The sequence below is a fragment of the Amblyomma maculatum genome, chromosome 2 (assembly GCF_055883805.1).
Source record: "Amblyomma maculatum isolate TAMU_Amacu chromosome 2, ASM5588380v1, whole genome shotgun sequence".
Taxonomy (NCBI): Eukaryota; Metazoa; Arthropoda; class Arachnida; order Ixodida; family Ixodidae; genus Amblyomma; species Amblyomma maculatum.
In genome coordinates this window covers 180161075-180183450 of record NC_139345.1, presented here as the reverse complement: position 1 = coordinate 180183450, position 22376 = coordinate 180161075, and the positions used below count along the sequence as shown (strand labels likewise).

Sequence of the window (22376 nt, the reverse complement as noted above, 5' to 3'; positions counted from 1 at the left end):
TAAAAACACGAACGCTAACAGACTGGAGACTTCTTTCAAACATTTCCGGGCTCTCATAACAGGTTGCATAGAGAAATGTTCTTTTACCGCGTTTTCTTGGCATATAAAATATACGCAAGAAACTAAACTGTGAGAAAGAAACAAGCGCCTAATGAATCGGGCCAACAAACGACTAATCTATGAGATAGAATGATGCTGACGGTGCGGATATATGAGAAAAAATGTAAGCATCGTATGCAACTAGCTTATAAAGAGGTGGCAAGTCGTGGTACTGAGATGCTTAGCTCAATAATTTTCAACAAACTTGCTTCAAATCCTCATTTCAGGGTGATTGAAATATTCCACTCGATTGAGCACTATTGTATGAAAGAATTTTCGTTGGTATGCTAAAAGTGAGCAAACTATTCGTAGTAGAACACAGCATTCACAAAATACAACTTGAACACGTTTGGGTGTTAGAAACAAAACAGCTAGGCGCCTCTCCAGGGCGACGACGAGCTTCGCTGCTGGCACAGAGCCCTACATAGATGAGCAGCCGCAGAGCGCATTTATGCTGCTGCTGCTGAAAAGGCGATTACTAAAAAGCTCGAAGGATGACGCGACAATCGCTTAGCCGGCATGACGGCGGCAGTTGTATTTTGTTTCAAAGAGGGCGCTTCGTTCTTTCGTCCAACGGCCACTCGTTCGCTCGGCTCGACGTTCGGTGGCACCGCGCACGGAAAATGCTTCTTTCTTCAAGAAATATTCCATGTAAGTTCTCAAATTTTTCATTCAGATTTCATAAAGCGTTTGTGTATACTGGAGCAAAATATTAGCCTCTTAGATTGAGAATTTTTTTAATTACAAGCGTTGTCTTACATTTCATTGTTGCTGCAGGCTGCGTAAGCCATGTGCTAGGGAGATTTGTCTTCTTTTAGTATATTTCTTACGTTGTTAACTTTTCAAAAGTGGTTCTCAAGTGTGCGCGACTTGATGCCGATCATTTTGCAGCTTATTTCAAGTTAATCCGTTACTGTTTTGCAGAGTACTGATTTTCTAAAGTAAACAACTGCGTGGCATCGTAGGCCTAAAAGCCAACTTCGGATATTCACGGCGTTACAGTGGCTGGAACGGCGTATAGCCGTTGCGTGGCTCGGCCGCTCGGGTTCCCTCGGGTGACCTCGAGCGGAGTCAGCGGAGTCCGGGCAAAAGCATATTTTCTCGTGTCTGGTGCGATAAAACGCTAACCGCATGAGTCGCGCGGCAGCACGATGCGCAGTGCGCTGAGGACCGCTAAAGCATTGCCGCTCGGCGCTGTCGCCCAGGTTCTGGGTTTTTAGAAAATCGCTCATGATGCTGGAACCAGCTCGCGAGGCAGCCAATCGCAAAAGGCTTCGGGGTACTCACCTTAGTTGTTTCTTTTTTTTTTTTTTTTTGCATGCAAAGTTTGTTTCCCTAGTCCGGTATGAGCGAAAATCCTGCAGATGCTCATTTCGTCTGGTCCGTGCATATATGAGCGCATCGAGACGGTTTAGTAAAAGCTTGGTAGGGTAGTATTGCAAAACAAAAAATGCTAGTGTGGCTAGATATTGCTAATTTTCGAAAGTTGCAGAAAAACGCCACTGCTTTAAATCATGTCTGCATCGCAGTATAGTAGCACGCCGCTGCGCTGGGACCATTTTTTTTTTTTTGGTGGGGGGGGGGGGGGGGGGGGGGGGCTTGACGCTTTTCAAGAAATTTCATCAGTGTTCCTGTTTAGTGCAAGAAACTGGATATAGCGTAACTGTACTCATTTACCAAACGAGGAGGCGGCGCTCACAAAGCAAGACTGAAAACGCGTCTCTGTCGCTGAGGTCCTTCGCTCTGCGATGTGCACCAGCAGCAGCGACAGGCGTTGGCGCCTATTTTTATCTTTCTGTATCGTTGCTTCAGTTGCAATAGATCAGTTGCAAAACCTACACGTCAGCTTCCTGGTGGGGCAGACATTCCTGCACAATGGCGGCATAGACTTTGGGGTAATAGTTGGGCACAGTGCTAGCACATCGCCTGACGGGTAGGGTAATTCCCGCACCTCTTGCCCATTCGTCACAGTATTATTCGCGTGCGCATTGTCGCCCCACTATTACCCTCTCCGGTTAGTGTCCCTTTTCTAAATTTTCTTCACCCCTAGGGTTACAGTGCGCCCCCCTTTATTCCAGCGTTAAGAATGCCCAAAAACCTTTCTCTGACAATGGCCTGTGCGTGGGGAACTGCATTCAAAGCAGCGTGGACTGTGGTAGATGCATGTACTGCACCTAACTATTATCCCGGAATCAGGTTCTGACGCCACTGTGCACGAATTCCTGCCTCACAGCGAAGCCGACTTGTAGGTTTTGCAACTGGTCTGTTATAGCATCTCCAGCAGGGCCGGAGCCTTAAGTGTGAGCGCTGGGTGGGCTCAGGCAATTTCAGTTCCAGGCCGGGTTCGGGTTTGTAGCATGAGGCCCGGGTCGGGCTCAAAATTTATGCCCGTGCACACCTCTAGTCGCGTCGGTTGTGTAGCACACGTTTGGCGCCCGTGCCTGCTTTTAATTTTGTTCTTCGCACCACGACACTTTGCTCCAGCATCAAGACTGCATGAAACATCAGTATGCATTTTCCGGTCGTTATGCTAACTGATCGCCCCACCGCCCTGGCACAGCTATGTTATACCATGTGTAACATAGAGTTGCAATTAGTCCATTTTTTGAGACAGCTTTGAATTGAAATTATAGATTAACTAAACAGAGAAGAGCTGTGGTATGCTGTTATCATGATTTAGAGGCATCGATTTAATGGAGACTTTCTTTCCTTGCATTTAGGGCTCTTTGCTCTATAACGCCCGCAGTCCAGCTGCCCCACTTGTATCATCGCACTGCTTTTGCACAAGCAATCATCTGCCATCAAAGGGGTGCTGCCTGAATGTGAGGCAGACAACATCGTCAACATTTTGGTGCTGCAAACCTATCAACAACTGTGGGAGCCTTGAAATGAAACATGCTGCGTGTAAGGAAACATTGCCTCGGTAGGTATGACACATTGCTTTTGTTTTGCATTATATAAAGGCTTTAAATGCTCTGCTGGCGTTTTGCTATATGATTGCATGCTATATGACTTTTTCTGGCTTTTTAGCTCAAGGCTTACTTGTTCAGAAGTCTTGCCCACCAGTATGCAGAAAATAATATCCTTCATGTCCCTGGCAGTGCTTTAATAGCTGGTGCTATATTTCATTGCTTTATTTCAACAGTATGTGACTATTTCAAGTTGAGGCATGATTGAGTGAACCTGTGGTGTAATAGCACAATAACAGACATAGCTTGTGAACTGAAGAAGTAGTTGTCATTTGCGTAACACGGGAGGGCAGGTGCTTTAAGTGATGTAATATTTAGCATACTTGATTATGCTTGCATTACAAGAATTCGCAGGAAGACTGTATTGAGGTTGCAGAGAAGAAAGCCATTCAGTATTGCTCAGGTTATTTGCCTTCCACTCTCCCCTCATTACTGCTGCCTGCACTGTATGTATTTGTTCATACAGACATGCAGTTACTGACTGCTTGTACATTTCTGGTTGCCTACACTGGCTTCAGCCATGTAGATGTAATATTACTTTGATCTAAAACAGGCTATTTACTTTGCTCAAAGTGACAATTTTAAATAATTTTCTCCCCAAGCCTTTGAGATTCGCCATTAGCTCCCAACTCGCTTTATTCGCAGCTGCAATGAATTTATTCTGTAACCCTAGAGCAAGACATTTGCAGAAAGATCATCATGCAATACTCGTTCAAATTTTGTAAATTTTAGAGAACATTGTTTGTTTTTGCATATGCTTCTGTGTTCGGAAAACAGAGCAGACTTGCTTACAGTGCAGGAGGGATGGGCTGAAAGACTAAAGGAAATTATTAGTGCAGCTGCTCATCAGGCGTGCATTCCTTGTGCATTTATTGCTCTTATATATGTGCACCTTTGCCTGCATGCTTGCCAGGGCTTTCCCCATAATGGGTGGCAATGATCTTGCCGCCTACCTCTCAGGGGGGCTGCCCTTTTCTAACTACTTGCTCACAACCAACTCACCTCCTGGGCTTCAAATTTGTCATACTCAAGGACGATTTTCTGTGTTTGATGTTACCAGTGACGCCGTTTAAGATACGCAGTGTGCATCATTGGTTCATTAGTTTCATTTCGGGATGTTGTCACCCCTTATATTCCTTACTCATATTTCTTTTTCTACATCCCCTTGCAACTGCCAAACTAAATAAGACGTATAAAACTGCCAAACTCCCGCAGTCTCTGAATGCTATGTCAACAACAAAAAAACTTTTGCATGTCTTAATAAAAGTAGAAATGATCCCCCGATGTTCTTTTTTATTGTCATATCTAGTCAGACGGTTTAGTGAACTGCCACATGACCAAGCAAATTGCAACTGTAAGTGCACTGAGGAGTCATGCGTTAGAGCAAGCATATGGATCTTGTGTTGCTTAGCTGCTTAACTCCAAATATCCTCCTTTGTCAGACAAGATATTTTTTTAGAAAACTGGATGAGCCAGAAGAAAGCAGATTGGATTCTTAGCAGCATTGTTACTTGTTACACGTGCGTTCCACCCCTGTATACATGCACTCAGCAGAGTTGGGTCGAGTACGTCTGTCGAGTGAAAAAGCAGTTGTAGGGTTCATGTGTACACAGTCGGGTCGAGTAAAATAGGCGGCGGAGTGGGTCGCGTTAACTCGATTTCAGGGGGTAGGTTAATTCGCTTGACCCGCTTATCTAAAGGCATGTAGACGCAGTCCAGTCAGGGAGTCTAGTTATAGGGAATTCTGGGATAGGAAAAAGCCTCTGGAGCGGCGACGAGCGTCACTCGAAATGAATGCTTTTTAGCGCTCATCAACGATAAAAAATAATCTAAGCTCTCGATAGTAAAAGTCAATGGGATCAAATACGAGTAAGAACTTGCACAATAACTTCGAATCTCGATGTTACGCTCTGCTACGATACTTACTCACTAGAAAGCGAGTTCATGTAGACATCAGCCGTGTCGAGAATGATGACTTTGCTTACTCAACGCTGATTCAACCCGTTCTGTCGAGTCCATGTATACAAGGCTATTGTACTTGTAATTTTAGGTGAACTCTCAGTTCGTGTATTGCACGTTAAATTTGAGCGATATGTGTGCTTTTTTGCGTCTGTGCTGTTTCGTTCTGCAAACAATACTATTTCTCCAGACACAATCTTATTTTTAATTTGAGTACAAAATATTGTCCATTTTTGAAAAAAAAAATAATTTGTGAGGCTGTTAAGGAATTTTGATTTTGAAATATATTCACAAAATATCAACATTTTATAGATACTGAAATATAAAATGTGTGCGAAAAAACTTTTCAGCTCAGGATTAAACTGGTTTTTCAAGGAACTTGTGATAGGGTGGAAGTGAAAAATCACTGTCATGCTAGATGTATCGTTTTTTTATGATCCCAAAGTCACATCATGCATTGTATTTTAAGGTGTGCTTAAGCAATGGAATAATATTTGGCCTCAGATATTCAGGCAGATTACTATTCTCTATACCAACAACTACTATGAATTGGTTTGAAGAAATCAGATGCCCGAGCACCACACCTGGTACCTGAACATAAAATCACCCAGGTATGCCTAACTGAATATAATCTTGCACGTGGAAGGTTGCCGATGGTATGGCCATATGATTAGCTGCGATGAGGGAAAATGCATACCTGGTAGGCTGCTAGCTGATAAGGAAGTACGATATCATTGTACTCAGATCTAGCATAACATTTTCCTGCCTATGCAAAGTAAATTTCTAGTACTTGCTCAATTGCTCATTGCAGGCTGACTGTAATAATTTTAGCTGAACAAGCATGCACTGTATGATTACTAGAACTTCTTGTTGGGCTTGTTCGTGTTTATTTATTATAAACTGAAGGCGACAAAACAATGCACGCACACAAGAAAAGAACGAGACAGAGTTCCACTCACAACTGGTTTATTGTGCAGAACAAGTACATATATATCTTACTGCCGGCACATGCGCAAGGAACACATTCAGCTACATCCCATTCAGCATCTTGTAGTTTAAGATAAGCTATGTTCAAGAATGATTTCTCAGAGAAAGAGGCTATGGTATGAGGCGTGGGCTTCTTGAACATATCTTATCTCAAACTACATGACGCTGAATGGGTTCCTTGCGCATATGCCGGCAGTGAGATATATATGTACTTTATTCTGCACAATAAATCAGTTTTGAAAGGCGCTCTGTCCCGTTCTTCTTTTCTTGTTTGTGTGCATGTTGTTCTGGTGTCTTTAATTTATAATGAGCACTGTATGAAAACTATTCCTTGGTACATTACAAGTAAGGCAATTATTTATAGTAGAATGCAGCAATCAATAAAGCTGTGAAAACTAAAAAGCTGGAACTTGAAATGGTACTGTTATCTTGAGAATATTATATGTGTGCGCAGCCTAGAGAATATCTGCGATGTACACATCTCTCTCAGCTGATTGAAGATAGCTTGATTGACTCTGTCAGGGCAATTATTTCTTTATTCTGGCCGCAGTAATGTATGCGTGCCTGTAACTGGTGTATTGCAGAAAAATATTCTTTAATGTGTTCTTTAATATCATCCAGTCTTGCATGCTTAGTAATCCATATTGTCTATTGCAGGAATGTTTAAGAAGTTTTTAAAAATTGAACGTTCTGGAGCCTGAACCGTCATATTTTCAGGAAATGTAATTCTATATGCACACTAAGCATCCACCTGAAGTTATCGGTTTGCCGGAAGCTGGTTTTTTCTTCCATATATCTTTCTTTTGTATTTGAAATGGATATTATTTTGCATATATGTTTATTATCCCTACGTTATAAGATGCTGCATGCCCTTGCAGGCCCAGAAACCGGTCGCAAAGTGCTCTAAAAGAAGAATGTGTGGCAATAGGCCTTCAATATATACAGTAGAACCCCTTTATAGTAAAGCCACTGAGGCCAGCGAAAATATTTACTATATTATGGTCTTTACTGTATCAGTGGTCTGTGATGACATGGTCCTGAAAGTGCTGTCTAGTAGTTAAATAGGCTCTTACTGAACACGTCTTGTTGCTTAATGAAAAAAAAAAAAAACCTATATACCTTCCATCTCGCTTTTATCATCTCTTTGTGTGATTTTTTCATTATAAAATGTCTCTACATCTTGTGGAAGTACCTCTGAAGCATGAAGACGTGATTACGAATGCAACCAAGTTCGATTTCATGTAAAAACTAAAGCCTTGCATGAACATGGTGTCTCTTTTTGCTCTTTATGTCTTTTAAAAGGCAATAAATGATAAATTCGCATGGCACTCAAGTGCTGTAAGACCTTACTCGCTGCACCTCCACTTTCTGCCACCACTGCCTCATGATTTGTACTGCATATTGCAGTGAATGTTGACCCATTTCTTTCCCTTCCCTATTTCGTACTGCACGTTTACTCCTTTACTTTCTGAAGGGAACACGCCGCCTGCTTGCTATGTTTGTAGACAGCTTTACTTTTTTCTTCTTCGCGCTGCGCGCTTTCCCTCACGGCTCCAAGGCTTCTGTAAAGTAGGCTTCTTCTGACTGCTGCTACGGCTAGTATTAAAGCCACCTAAACGAACACTCGGGGTTATTGTTCTGTTTTCACATACAAAACGTCTTGGCCTCGCGGCTCTAGGTAGTGCGCGGGAGTCGTCGCCATGGCCAGAAGCACTTTAACCGTTTTTTACCAAAAACATCTTCACTATAAAGGGGAAAAATGTACAGTTGCCTATGGAAGATGAACTGGGACTTCAGTTTCACTTTGCTATATCAGGCTTTACTATATCGGGGTTCTGTATTTTGTACTCAATCGTATAGAGCACCCAGACTTCAAATATGTGTTTGAATAAGTGTTGAGAAGGTGAGTTTAAATCTTATGGTGATATATGCTTGTCTTCTGTGCAGATGTCATTTGTAACACCCACGGGCCAATCTCCTCAACAAACTGTTCCTGAATGGTTGTTTCCTGCGGGGTGCCCAGCTTACTACCTGGGCCATGTGCTTCCCCCGCCCCCTCAACCTCATCACTTGATCCATTGACCCTTCACTGCCAACTATCATGCTCAACACAGTCCACTGCCATTTTCCATCCATGGTGGACACTGCCCTGGAGTGCACCCATGCTCAGCCTCCTATTCCTGCAACACCTCTTGCACTACAAGGCTATAGTGCATCAACCCTGCTCAACATGTCCAGCCCCTTCCATCATGAGCAATGCACACTGCACCCCATCACCTCTACCTGCACTACCTGGTCATGTGCTGCTTAGTGCCCTGTTTCCAATTACACCTACTAGCATCTCCCATATTAGCCCTGTACCGAATGCCTCCTGCACTGCATTTTGGCCCTCTGATGTCCTTGTGGCATGTACATGTATATGAGCTCTCAATAAAATGTTTTCGGAAAATATTTTGCTTGCCTCATTTAATTGCATGGTTTTTATGGCTCCTTAGGGAGATGACATGCAAGGTGGTATTGGGAAATGACTGCATAAGAAAGCCACAATTGTCAGAGTGACAGTTAAGCAAATGGCAGCAGTAAGGGAAAGGGTGAAATAACTGCATGGCTAAAAGTGGCTTAACAGTGGCAGTGCCAGTGCCACGTGTCCCGATGAATACTTGTTGCATGCCAATAAATACCAATATTTGATACTAGCGGCACGGCCGGCTTATTGCCAATGCAAAATGTGCCAATGGATACTAGTGGCATGCCAATACGTGACACAAGGGGCACGGCCAGCTGATAGCCTATGTTGGCAGTGCCAAGACAGGTGCAATGTTGGCATATAAGCCGGACCAATATATAAAAATGTAATTTCTCAAAAAGCCAGTGTTACGCCAATGTTGGTACCAATTTTTGTCGACGTTGGGCCGGGGTTGGTGCGATGTTGGTGTGCTGCCTGGGCGACTCCTTTCCTTTGCGCGCTTTCTTTTCTTTTTCACCTGGTGTTCTCCTCCCCGCGTGTAGGGTAGCCTACTTGGCATCGCCTAGTTAACCTCCCTTCCTTACTAATCTATTCTCTCTCTCTCTGTCCACATGAATATTTTTGCACTCAGATGGACACACGCGGCTTTGATTCCTTCCTGTAAAACTGATGCTCGGATGTGTTGATTCCGTCTATTCACGTCTGCCTACAATTACGCATAGTGTCAAAATCAACCCGAACTAGCTAGTCGCCACCATGAGTGACGGTGTCACGTGACACCCGCACCTTCATTCTACCGTGTAGCGGAATCTTACCACATCAAACACACCGCCGAACAATTTTTTCTCGGGCATTTCACAGAACCTAAGACAAGAAGCGATTATCATGGTTCGTGGTAGGATTTTTGGACACTTAAAGTGCGCGTTACAGGTATCAAAATCGGCAGGCAATTTTTCATATTAAGCAAAGAATGCAGAAAAATGCGTACTGTAAACTTTGTCAAAAGTACACCTTGCATGAGTTCCGAAGATTGGCGCTCAATAGCTGCCGCAAAATAAAATCACAACAAACGGGCCGATTCGGAATTTTAACAAAGGCGGCAACCATAGAAGCAGTTTTTCAAGGCCCTCCCGCAACTCACTATAAAATTCATGTGCTTCAGAAGAGCGAAAAAGGCGGCCGTTGTCTGCCGTGAGCAATCGTTTTTGAAAATAGCACCAACCCTTTTAAAAGGCATATGAAATGCCCTAAAGCAAATATATAAACTCGAATACACCTGCTGAAAACCGCAAAGAATTTAAAAACAGAAGTGTTCCAAGTTTAGGACGAGAATTGGCATTGCTTGCCATAAAGGTAAAAACAAACATACAACGCCTTTAGAGGAGTCCATGCATTTATAAATTAATTAACAAATGGCAATTTAAACGGTGTGGTATGTGGCTCAAATTATTCATTGCTTGAGGAATCCAGATTATTTTTCTCGTGGCATAGAAGTTGCCTCGGCATTAATAACTACGTTCTCATTTATGTACACAGTGTTTGTAGTTAGTGACTTCAAGTGTATGGAGCCATGTCACCTGCTGATGGTGCGCGGTTGGGACACTCCTAATACGTGATGCAAGAAGGTCTGGCCATAATAGAGAGGCGAAAATAAATTGTTTTAATGGAGCTTACTTATAAATATGCTGAGGACCCGTGACAAATAAAGGCCGTCCATAAGAAATTACTGCCAAAGTTATGAAATCATTGCAACGCGAGTCGCATCTCCGAGTTAATGGGCTCTTAGATGTGCGCCTTCTCACTCAGGATGAAGTTATAAGCTGGAAAATAAAAGAACGTTTGCTATCAACGATGTTATACGAGCGTGCTCGTACTTCCAAGCATAATGGGTTTACATTCGTCCATATCCTAGACATTTCGCTGGCAAGTACTCCAGAAACACCTTCAGCTCTGAAAAGCCCTAGTTTTTGCCCGACACCAACTTTACGCATTCGCATCTTTGCTGATCCACTTCGAAGAGGAGAGCCACCGGGATATAGAGCTGGTAAAAAAAAAAAGAAAAGAAAAACAAAAACCTACAGATCATATTGCGCAATCGCGAGTAAGCGACGCGAGACTCCGCGCTGCTGCTGTTGTGGTGGCTGTAGGAAGAAAGAAAAGAAAATGCGCGGGCCTGCTACTGGCTCTGTAGCTGAGCCACCTCCGATTCCTCGTGCGGACAGAAGAAAAAATAGGCACGAAAGGAAAAAAGAAGCGGGAGAGAAAGATGCGCGCCGCAACAACAGCCGTCGACTACAACCACCGAAGCGGTGGCGGCGAGTGCAAGTGCAATGCCGGCGCTGTTGCCATGTTCCTACAGAGCGGCGTTTTTTGGGAAGGAGCGGTGCTATGCTTGACGTCATGAGAACGGGCCACGTGATTAGATACGGGTACGCTCAGTGGCCAGAGGCGCGTCTGGAAGAGTCCACTTTGGTCGGAGCGGAGGTGGCGGTAGTGCTACAGGTAGTCAGTCCAAGGTTAGTCGCACCTCAGCAATTGGTGGGCTCGGTTACGCGAGGCGCTTGAAAGCAGGGCTCGCGTGCGTCCGTTTGTGTCACACGGCGCCCAGCCTGCTGAATGTCCTCCGTCAGCTCCGCTGCCCCATTTCCGACGTCGCTCGTACTGGTCACCCCTTTCTCGCGCTGCTCCTCCTGCTGCACGACCCACCTGGCCATTCTGCTGTCACTAGATGCGCCGCCGGCAACAACGGTGTCTAGCGTCAGATGACGCTCCGCAGCTCCATCAGCGGTCCTCTCTTGCTTCCGGCTAACTTCGTCACTGCAGCCCTCCCGCGTCCCACCAGGACGTCGTTCCAGGCCCTTCCTGGCGTTCACCAGATCGTTCCGGCTTCTTCCTGGAGTAGTGACGCCCCTACTCGCCGCGGTACCGCGCTTGCAACAGGCGTTGCTGTGCCGGGCCCCCACGGGTTAACCTGCTTTGGGACTCATCATTGGGACTGTGCCCCACCACATGTTTTCTTCGCGTCGACACGTTGCGCGTCCCCCATCCCTTCCCAGCTTCCTCAGCCAGGGGCCCCCTGGTCGCCAAGAGTGATGCCAACATACGTCACAACCAGGTGTCTCCTCCTCACAAAATACTCCAAGCGATCCACCACCATCACCGCTTTGTGCGGCCGATCCAGATATCATGGTTGAAAGCTTTTATTATGAGTTCTGTGTGTTTGTGTTCTGTGGACGTATCCAGATAACAGGAGCATGCTCATTAGGATTGAATAGTGCGGACAGTGTGCATTAAGGGGTTGTCGCGACAGTGACATGCCACTTTGTCTAGATCCTTGAAGTCATCGGTCAAGACGCGCCCGTTACGTTCGGGAGGCTTCCGCAGACGGCGCGACTCGTAATTTTGGCCGGAAGCGATGGTAGATAGCGTCGCCTTCACATTTGACATTTGCAAAGGTGGCTGCCCGAATGTGGACTCTCGGAAGTTGCGGTAGAGAAAAGTGCTGCTGTGCTGTGGAACTGTGGCTTTTGGTGAACATGCAATGCGTGTGAAAACGGTTTCCTGGATACGTGCCGTAGCCGCAGTGTCGAAAGGTGAGCGGCTGGAGATTGTGGGTATTTCCGGGACGCCGATTTGAAATTGCACGATAAGGTAAGAGCATCACACTCACGATGACCATGCTGGACTTCTCACTCAAGTGGAAGGTGAGTTTCCTGATGCCTTCATTGAAACTAACACTTGTTCTATTTTTGAGGCGTTAGATTTAGTTTGGTGTTTTTGTCGCCTATAGCAGGGGGGCTAGAGCATAGAAAAAGGACATCCTTATTCACACAGCACACTTGAACTTCAGTTAAGCGATTACACTCTCTAATAGATGTAATAAAAAAGGAATTTGCTTAAGTACCAGTCTGGGCATGATATTCTCCAATGTGAAAGTGGTTTATGTGCCTAGAGACCGTGTGGCTGATATTCACGAATTTTAAAAGTGGTTTATGTGCCTAAAGACCGTGTGGCTATTTAAAATATGTGTCTTTATTAACACCGGTTTTATTATGGTAATTCATGAATAACTGTTTAACATTAATTTTCTTCGGCGGGAGGCAAGCACTTCCCATTTGAGTTCATCCTTCATGGCACTTGAACTGTCCTTTCGTCTGAATCGTCCCAAGATGAATCCGGCTGCTCGGTTTTGAATTTTTTCAATGTGCTTGATGAGTGTCCCAAAACGCATATCCATATCTCAAAACAAGTCTTACGCAACTCCTATAGGCCGTAGTTTTTAGATTCTTATGAGAACATCTCAATTTCCTTTGAATAAAATTTAATGCCCTACTAGCCCTACGTACCAAGTCTTCAACATGCGCATTCCATGAACAATACTATGACAGCGTCACTCCTAAATACTTACATGCAGCTTCCTTACATATTAAATCGTTATTAATCATATACTGGGAGTCAGTGTGCTTTTGCTATTTGCTAAAACAGACATAAACGCAGTTTTTGACATTTAAATTCATCTGGCAAGTGGAACAGCAGGATTGAATTCGTGATAAATATAGTGAGAATTGTCTGATACGCAGCACAGTCGTCGGCAAATAACACCGCACAGACGATACAATGCCTTAAGAGATGTTTATATAAACCAAGAACACGAGTGGTCCCAAACCCGAGCCTTACGGAATGCTTGACGTACCACTGACGTACCCTGAGCTCTTTCCATTTAATAAAATGCACTGCCGCCGCTGAGACAAGTAAATGTCTATCATTTTAATACAGAGTAGTTAATGTTTATTGCTCGGAGCGTGTTAACAAAGTGTGAGTGTGAAACTGTATCAAAGGCATTTTGAAAAAAAAAAAAATGCAATCTGTCCTTCATCGACACCTGATGTCAAGTCGTTATCAAATTCGACCAATTGGGTTGTGCAAGACCCTTGCGGAATCCGTGCTGTTCTCTAATTAACTACTTGTTCTCAGTTATGCGCCTCATTATCACTGTGTACAAATTAGGTTCAAGGTATTCACACAACATTTGGGTCTATAATTGCTGGCATCTTTTTTTGGGACCCCCCTTGGTAACAGGAACGACATGTGCAATTTTCCAGCTATTCGGTAAAATGCCATCTGCTAAAGATTTGGGTAACTAGAAATTTGTACCGAGCATCTTCTCAAAATACGAGGTGAAATACCGTCGGGCCCAATAGCTTTACTTTCAGCGACGTTTTCCAGTAGTCGCTGAATGCAGTCTGCGCTAATTGTTACTTATTGCATCGCAGGCACACCTGCTCAGAGTTGGTACACAACTCAAGTCGTGTTTAGGTAAATAGACAGAGTGAAAATACTTATTGAGACCTTGCTTTTACTGTCATCATCATTGAGGACCAGACCACGGTGAATGAACTAATTAACTGATTTCTAACGATTCAGATCCACACCCTCTAATATACTTCCAAAATAATTTCGGGTTTTCTTCAATGCTATTATTTAGCTTGGAGAAGTATTCGGATTTTGCCGTTTTTATGCTCAGTCTGTATTCACTGGTAATCTGAGAGTCTTGAAAGATGAAGTGATTTTGTTTTCTTGAATTATGGGTTCTCACACCTTCTCTTTTGACTAAGCTTTAGGATTCGTGCGGTCACCCATGGGTTTCTTCTTTTCTTTAACCTTGAGGATTTCATGTTCGGTACAAACATATCTGTCAGTTCGAGTAACGTTTTTTTAACATAGGCCTCAACTCATGCGCATCAGATTCTTGGACAAGCATTCAAATACAGGCAAGTGGTGAATGAGCATTTCGGACATAGTGGAATAATCACCTCTTTAAAAAAATAGACGGCTCTTTCTTCATACGCTTTGCGGCGGTGCACTTCAGAATTGATACTCGCGACGACAGCAAGACGGTCACATATATCCGGAATCACGTTCACAGAAGTAACAAAATTAGATGAACAGAGGTCCAAAGGAATGGTTATCACAGGTTGGTTCCTCTGCGTATTGCAGCAGTCCAAACGTATCAGCTATATATTTAATTTCGGAGTTAACACGACCATGACCTCCGCCCACGCACGAGCCATCGTGCCAGAGCACATCGGCAAGATTAAAGTCACCACCTAGCAGCAACGTGTGAGCAGATGCCTCGACAACGATGTCGCGCAAGGACTTCAATGCTTTCAAGTCAGCATTTGGTGGACGATAAGCCGACCCCACAATTAGTGTGGTCGAATCAGATAAGACCACTCTGCACCAGACAGTTTCAATATCGTCGTGGTCAAAATTTAATACTGATGATGGCAAAGCAGTATGTGCAAGCTGGAAAAGGCTCCTGCCTATTCGTGGTCTATCTTTGCGATGAGCGGCATATTCCTTCGGGAACACTTCACTGTAAGCAATATCTGGCTCTAGCCAAGATTCTGTGCCGAAAACAATGTCAGCCTTTGCTGATTTTATAAGTCCAGCCAATTCGTTAGCATTGTTCACTACGCTTCCGCAATTACCAATTAAAGCAACAAGACCACGGCGTATATATTTGCGGTTTTCACTGCGGTGGCATGCCTTTTTGACAGACACAACCTTTTTGTTCCTTTGCGTCCAACACGAAGGCCGATTGTTAGTCGTAAGCTTGTCATAGCTATGCTTCACCTTGTCTTTATCGTTCGCTTTTTCTTTGCAATATTCCCATAGTTTTTTCCGCACCTTACGGGTCTCTGCTGAGTAGTCTTAAACTACACTATACTGTGTATGTTTGAATTTCCTAGCCTTTAGCAAGATGTTCTGCTGCCCTTTGTATGATGCAAACCTTGCAATAAGTGATCGTTTTGTCTTCTCATCGTAACGGCTGACTCGGTGCGCTCTTTTGGTTCAATCTGTAGATTTGTTTTGCAAATATGTTTTATCCGGACCTCTGATTCCTCCCACGTTTCAGAGGCAGTTTTGTTGTCTACTCCATAGAAGGCAAGATTCTGCCTACGGTTTTGATTTTCCAGATCACTAATCTTGCTTTGCAAAGTCTTCACCTGTTGCGTGGGGTGTATAAATATATCAGCTTGATGAGTTACCAATTTGTAATATCTTTAATCCGTTCTTGAGTTAAGCTTAGTCTTGTCTCAATACTGTCCAGTTTACTTGTCAATATTGTTTCAACTTGCTGTAGCTTTTGCAACAAATCCATTTCAGCGGTATTAAGAGGACCGGGGATAACCTCTACGTCACCCGTAAGCAATAGCAATAAGAGCAAACAAATAAAGCCCACGATTCGCAAACCAATGCGAACATCTTAGGCGCGGCCTTGCATGTGTTATGTTGCGATTTGAAGCACACGCCATCAGGGGAGGAGCCGGCAATGTGCATAATGGTTTAAAAACAAAGGAAAGTAAGCACAAACCTGCAGTAACAAGAGTGCTGTAAGCCTCATGTCGACCAGTGTGCCGGCTCCGAATCCCACGTGCCTGTCGCTTATATAAATTTCCTCGGTGTCACATAAACTTTCTTGGCTGAAGCTGATTGGTTGGCGGTCCAGTCTGTCATCTCGGCGAGCTTGACCAAAGTGACGCTAGGTGATCGCTGATAACCGACGATAGCGGTCACTTTCCACGGGGTTGCCGTTGTTGACGAAGGCTCACGTGAATGTGAAGATCTTTCTGAGAGGACTTTCTCGGAAGAAAGAGCCATCAGAGAGACGGCCCTTCGCACCAATATCTATCAGAACAAAGCGATAGTTTTCGTCGGCAACAGCCAGCGTCAGTAATGAGTAAAAACCCTTGTAGTTGTAATATTCGGAACCGCTCTCATCGGGGCACGTGATTGCGAAATGTTTGCCATCTATGCACTCAACGGCATTAGGAAAGTCCCACTTGGTGTCGAAAGCCTCCCTAATGAGCTCCCATTCTTCTGAGGAGGGCTGTCGCAGCACAGTTTAGGAAAGGCAGTCCCAAATGGCAGGCAGGGTCTCCTTCAGAATGACAGAGACAGTAGATACATACATGCGATAGCTCAAAGCAATATCGTTCATGGATCCGCCGGTTGCCAGGAACCTGTAAAAGGTAGGAGAAAAAACTGCATTATAATCCAACACTGCCTCTTCGTTTCAAGCTTAAAACGCCGCTCAATAATAAAGAATTGCTAATATAGAATTTTTCAAGCAGGGGAGGGAGGAAGGCAGCACAGTTGTCTTCAGCTATGTTCAACAGTTAATTCATTTCTGACGTGCTGAGTTTTTTTTTTAACGAAAAAAAAAACCTGAAGTACGGGGTATGCAGGTGAAGTGGAAATGCGTTTGCAGCGCGAGGAGTGATGAAACGACACAGAATCGTTTTTTCTGCTGCAGTACTGTGTAAAAACAAGAATGGTCGAAAAAATTATTCTCTAAAAATACCGCAAAGTTATGTTCTCACTATCATCTGGAAACCTAGGAAATACATTCTCAGCAAGTAACATGGAACGTCGTCGTCAGCGCTCTATGTCAGATAAAAAAAAAAAAGAAATTTGAATTGGTGAATAGGTTATTGATCATAAATTCACAATACTTACCGCAACGTGACTGCCAGCCTTTCTCTTGGACTGACTGGGCTTTTGTGGTTCGGCGGATGTAGGATGCGGTTGCGGGTGCGGACTAGGCTCAAAAGTTTATCTAACGAGGCCTTGGTCATCCTGCGCAAGGAAGCGTTGGTAATAGCAGTTTTCAATGCGCACTAAGAATCTTAAAAGCGACACCTAATCCCATTAGGAGAGAGTAAATGCAGTGCAGCCAATTGTTGGGAAGCAGCATCGCGGAGAGTTGAAGCATGCGTTTTTACAAAGCATAATACAAAGCTCCATTTTCCTTCGTGCATTTTTATAGAAATAATGAGAGCTCACACACATCGGTAAGCTAAAATATACCGAAAAATAAAGCGCACCATTTGTGCGAAGTCTGGTTATCTGAAGTACTTGAAATGTTACTCGGGGTTCTTTTGCCGTAGTTCTTGTACAAGCTGGTGGTACTCGCCAGTGCTTTTCCGCTCAGCTTGGTAGAAACTTGAGACAGTCCCAAGCAGAACACCTTCACATACAGTAAACAGCATCAAGAGAATCAGGTTGACAGGGAAGGAACGACGAACACTGTCACAGCAGGCAAGCACGATCATGAGCACAAATGTTATGACCATGGCTGATATGTAGAGTCCCGGGTGAGCCCGAGAGTACTGGACCACATTAGGCTCAAAAATGAAGAGTGCGATGAATGCTGCCGTGATACCCAGCTGCACCATGAGGATCCCGTACACTTTACGGATGAACCCATGGCGGATCGCTTTTTCTGAAAAGGCTGATGCTCCACCATACGGGCTGCCAAGACCCCCCATTTCTGCATCGTAGTAACTCATCCTTATGGCGACTATGAGGCTTTAAGTATGGCTAAATGTCCCGTGTTCGTGGAAGCACTTGCGGTGGTAGCCGGGTATCGATGCAACACGTCCCTTACCATTCTTACAGATTCTAGAGAAGCGTGCCGTAACTACATGAACGGCCGCATAGGTCGCGCCGCCCTCAGGCTCCTCCATAGCACGACCCCATCAAAAGTCAAACACAACATCTACTGGGTGCCAGGACACACCGGCATAGCGGGGAACGAACGCGCCGATCAGGTAGCTCGAGGGTACACGAGCCGAGCTCCCTCCCAATCGGACGATCTACCCGAGCGAGTCGGCCCTACGTACTCCGACATTCTTAACTACTATAAGGGGGTACGGATCCGCTATCCGCCGCCTCATCGGGATCTAAAACAACAAGAGGCCGTGTACTGGCGAAGACTGCAGACAGGAACATTCCCTAACCTGCATACCCTGAGCAAAATTTACCCGTCACAATATCGAGACACCTGCCCATGGTGTGGTAGCAAACCTTCGCTATACCACATCACGTGGCAATGTAAAAATAACGACAGCTTTCGTAAAGACCCGAGTGCGGAACAGTGGGAGAGCCGGCTCTCCAGCGGCGATTTGGATTGCCAACTAGGTTTAATCCAGCACGCCCAGCGAGCAGCGAAGCTCAGCGGAGCCCTGGAATAGGGGCACCGACCCTGTGAGAAGACGGAAGATGGAACTCTTCCGCTACTAGCACAAGACCCTCGTAGAGAAACTAACGTATTTCCTATCCTATCCTATCCTATCAGCAAAAATCTCTAGCGCTTACATCGAACGCCTGCTAGTAAAGTGAGAGCAAGTTTTTGTCGGGCGGATAATATCCTAGTCATGCTTCGTAGTCGCAGTGCCGCGGATGAAGAAACGGTTGCGGCTGCGAACGGGGTACATACGATGCAGACGGCCCGTGGGTCGGCGACCTTTCTGCGCATGCTCCTAAGAGAGTCGCCAGCGGCGCGTAGCGCCAAATTAAGGCCCCAATATAGTCCGACGTTTTCGACGCGACTCGCTGAGTCGGCGACGTCGGCCACGGCACGTCGGCTACGACGGGTGCGTCAAAAAACTGCCGCTTCTACAATCTGGCGCGGCTGGCGTGCCCGGTGCCGCGTCGCGCATGCGCACAAGACGCCCTCGAGGGCTGGTATGTTTTCGGTGTGCATTTTCGACCAGACGACAGGTCACCTACAGGGATGGACTGGCTGCCTATCGAGGCACTAATTATTGTTGTGATCACGGCAATGATGCGATGTGTTTACTGCGAATGTTCAAATGGCACAAAGCATGTACAGCCAGCCGTGGAGACGTTCAGCCCAGCAACGGTCTGAGCCCGCGTCGACGACGGCTACAGACGGAACGATGATTGTGTACGTGCGGGTTTTACTGAAAACTAATCATAATTTAAATATCTGTACGAATACAGAAGAGTTATAGATTACACAGTAATGAGGATGACTTTTTCGGCCGGCCGCAGTTTCTGTAGAATTCCATAAATTTCGCGAATTCCCTGGTTGTTGAGCCGCTGACGTTCCGTGTGGCCAAATCGAGTACGGCCTTCGATTCCGGCGTGTACCGGTCACAACTCTATGCGAAGCCGCTTCCGCAGATTTTAGTATTTTTCCACTGAATGTACTGCAGATAAGTGAAACAACACCATCGTTACACCTTCTAGAGCGATGCATTAAAACGTGTATGGAACACGCACCGCAGCGAAGAACTCACAGCTGTGCCCGGCCGCTCTACTGACAGTTTGCATCCAAGGCATTTTTCTTTCCTCTGAACGTCTCTGTAGTCAATCCGCTTGGTGTCATAGACGCAGGGCTGTCCTCGAATGCCTTCTAGCAGCTTTTCCGCAACAGTGTCTGAAATGCGCGCACTGTCGCTGTCTACATGCAAGCCGCCATCTTCACAACGCGTGAGGAATGCTGGGATGCGTGGCCGACGCGGCTGACGCGGTCAACGAGAAATAGACGAGATTCTATTTGCGCGTCGGCTCGCGCTCGCTACGCCAATCACACCGTGACGTTGGACTATAGACCTCGGTTTTTCGCCGACGTAACGTCGCGGAGGTCGACGTGCGCGCGCGCGTGCGTTACGTCGGACTATATTGGGGCCTTTAAAGGGCCACTGACCAGGGAAGGCCCTTTTAAGAAAAGGAGCCCAGTGTTTCGATCAGGTACCGGAGATAGTCTGTGAAAAATTCTACAGCGACACGCGCGCCGCAAAGCATCGAAAATACAATTCAAAGCTCCCTCATGCTCTCCTTTGAGAAGCCAGCTTCACCGCTCCCTGCGCTGGCCCGACGGGCCACGATAATGACGTACGTATCGGGAACGACGTCCATTGGTCCGTCTAGCTGACTGACGGGAGAAGCATGGGTGTCTACCGCTCGCAGCGCGCTTTTCCCTCGCCACGGCCAGACTGAATCCAGCGGCGCGCGCTCCCTCGACCGTTTTTTTTTTTTTTTTCGCGCTCGCGGAGAGCCACGCCCCACCTCCCGCCAAACGCGGAGGAGGAAGGGGAATTTGTATTGCGGAGGCTAGACGACCTCGGGCAGGAGAGTGAAAAACCTTTGCGAGGGAACGGAAGGAGAGAGGCAGGATAGAATCGGGTGATTGCGGTGGCTGTAACTGCGTTATTAGTTACTCTTTTCAAAAACATTTTGCGGCCTCGCGTTCCAGGGGCGAAGTCTCACAGTCACCGGGGAAGAAAATATTTTCGACCGGAGGGTGGACAGTGGGCCTTTAAGGGAATCACATTTCGTCTGGCGTGGCGAAACCGGCAAACAGGACGCCGTGAGGCAGCGCGCTTCGGGACCCCCGGCGCCCGAGTGCACCTTGACCGAAAGGGCGGCAATGATCACGAAAAAGACAGCCGAAGCACGCACAGAAGCACGATCACCAACGACGGGATGTTGGCCACGGCCGAGGTCACCTCGGCACGGAGCTTGGACATGCTTGCAGGCTCCGCCGACTCGGGCTCCGTGTACGTACTTGTCGTTCTCTCGCGGTTGTCGTTCTCTCGCGGTTCACTCATGTCGCCTATGTCATCACAGGCCCACTTGTTGCATGCCACCGCAGCCCAAAACAACCCCAGCAACTTTTCAAAGCGCGCACCAAAAGTATATGGCTGATTGCACGAAGGTGCCTTAAGGTGCATTGACGACTCCAGCAAGCCACGCGAATAGGCAGAGAGGGGGGAGAATATTGCATCTTATCATAACGGAGGTACAGCTTCGAAGTCCGGACACAAAAGAGACGCGCCGAGGTGGTGATAATATTTTACACTTTACGGAGGGTATTAGATTCAGTACGAGAGAGACCGCGACGCCGCGCTGAACTCGGCAAGAAGTCTGTAGTTACGAGCGACACGGCTAGTTGCTGTGGGCTTTCTGCGTGTTGCTGCATGACAGCAGCAATGCGTACAGAGAAGCTGTCGTTTCATGAAGTAGTGCGCTTGTTACTGCCTGAAATGTTCCTTCCTCTGTGGTCGTTACTGCGATATTTAGAAAGTTCATTTTCTTGAAATGTGTGCTTACGGTTTCGTCTGCTTGCCACTGTATATTGTATGATGAAACTGTTACAATTTTTGATTATCCATTTTAAGGCCATATTACCGAACTGCTTTCGCTATGCGATGAACGAACAATGCTGGTGGTCTCCGCGCACTTCGAAATTTTTGCGTTGTTGCGGCTGATGTTTTTGTTGGTCCACTGACGCGAGAATAGTGCATTTGTTATAATCTGTGCACGTGCATACTCTTGTGCCTGTTGGTTTTATTTTATTGACGCCTCCGCGGCTTTGAGGTCTTTTTGATTCCGTAGGCGCATTTTCCTTGCCGAGTTATTTGTTCTTGGAAAACATTTTATTCTTGCTTGGAGATTGCATATCGTTTTGAACAATGCGGCAAACCGGAAACCGCTATACGCAATGTGCGACGCTTGGAACTGGCTAGGCTTGACCTAGCCACACGCCAGCCGCGTGGCCTAATTTTTTTTTGTACTCTTTATGATGGTGGTTTTTCAGGATGCGGTAAGAGCTCAATGAATTTGTTTCGGCTGTATTTAGTAAGACCTGTATAGTTTATCACTTGCATGCTTGCGACGTGTCAACGTAGCGCTGATGGTCTGTGTCCTGCCTTGGAATTCACTCGAACATATATATATATATATATATATATATATATATATATATATATATATATATCTGAAAACTCATCACTATGCTTCACTGTTCCGACTTTTTGCCCTCTTCCTTAGAAGTTGAGGACCTTTTAAAAACACATGATCGACCGATTGAAAACGCTAGGTCATTCCGCTTAGTAAGCTGAGTTGATGCGACTGTCCAGAGATCATAGATTTTGTTGCATAACGCCTTATTTCGTTTCACATTTTAGCTCAGCATCGAAATTAAGTTGCAATAAGGCAGTAAATTTACTGCGCACGTACAAAAGACGGATAAGCGCTGGTCCGTGTTTTAACTAATCATCTATGGGTTTCTACCTAAA

General features: G+C 45.6%; 1 long non-coding RNA gene and 1 pseudogene across 1 annotated transcript; one reads left to right on the top strand and one right to left on the bottom strand.

Moving 5' to 3' along the window:
- Window positions 1-669: 669 nt before the first annotated feature.
- LOC146200533 (uncharacterized) lies at window positions 670-8659 on the top strand. The gene is made up of 3 exons (XR_014705251.1): window positions 670-750; window positions 2820-3022; window positions 7962-8659. It is a non-coding gene; the product is annotated as an uncharacterized LOC146200533 (long non-coding RNA).
- A 7419-nt stretch (window positions 8660-16078) lies between these two features.
- LOC146200532 (uncharacterized) lies at window positions 16079-17914 on the bottom strand (annotated as a pseudogene).
- Window positions 17915-22376: the final 4462 nt, after the last annotated feature.